Source organism: Cynoglossus semilaevis, unplaced genomic scaffold (assembly GCF_000523025.1).
Source record: "Cynoglossus semilaevis isolate Cse_v1.0 unplaced genomic scaffold, Cse_v1.0 C18886360, whole genome shotgun sequence".
In the NCBI taxonomy this organism is placed as follows: domain Eukaryota; kingdom Metazoa; phylum Chordata; class Actinopteri; order Pleuronectiformes; family Cynoglossidae; genus Cynoglossus; species Cynoglossus semilaevis.
The window spans coordinates 1-569 of NW_007591698.1; the positions used below are offsets into that span (position 1 = coordinate 1).

General features: G+C 43.9%; 1 long non-coding RNA gene across 1 annotated transcript; it reads left to right on the plus strand.

The window, feature by feature from the left end:
- LOC112486697 (uncharacterized) lies at positions 1 to 475 on the plus strand. Its single transcript, XR_003049184.1, has 2 exons — positions 1 to 132; positions 437 to 475. It is a non-coding gene; the product is annotated as an uncharacterized LOC112486697 (long non-coding RNA).
- Positions 476 to 569: the final 94 nt, after the last annotated feature.

Genomic DNA, 569 nt, shown 5'->3' on the forward strand with positions numbered 1-569 from the left:
GTGTCAGTGCTGTTTACAGTCGGTTTTATTATTTTATTCTTTCAAGGCACCAACAAGAATACACAGAAGTGTTTGGTTTTCGTCTTCTTACATAGAAAGGACAAGATAATCGTCGGAGTTTGTGTTTGAACGGTGAGTTATGTACGCGCTTAGTCTGCTAACTAGCCCGGAGGAAATATTTTGGTAGCATCGGTGGCTATGCACAATATTTTTGTGACGCTTGAAAGCACTTTAACGCTTTCTTCGACACGTAACGAAGCTTCGGTCGTTTGCTTGTTATTTGCGGTCTGAAGCCTAACAATCTGGTGTTTGTTTGTGTTTCTTCTACGCTCTCTGTTCGCGGTTACATCGGCTTTCTGCTCCTGTAGGAACGAGCTGTGACCGAGCTGTGTCAGCCTTGCTCACATTTTTTGCTCCATCACTAATGTGTTTTCAGCTCCCCAATGATGAGTTATGCTGAAAAGCCAGAGGACATCACAAAAGAGGAGTGGATGGACAAACTGAACAACGTTCACATTCAGAGGGCGGACATGAACCGGCTCATTATGAACTACCTGGTTACAGGTAAG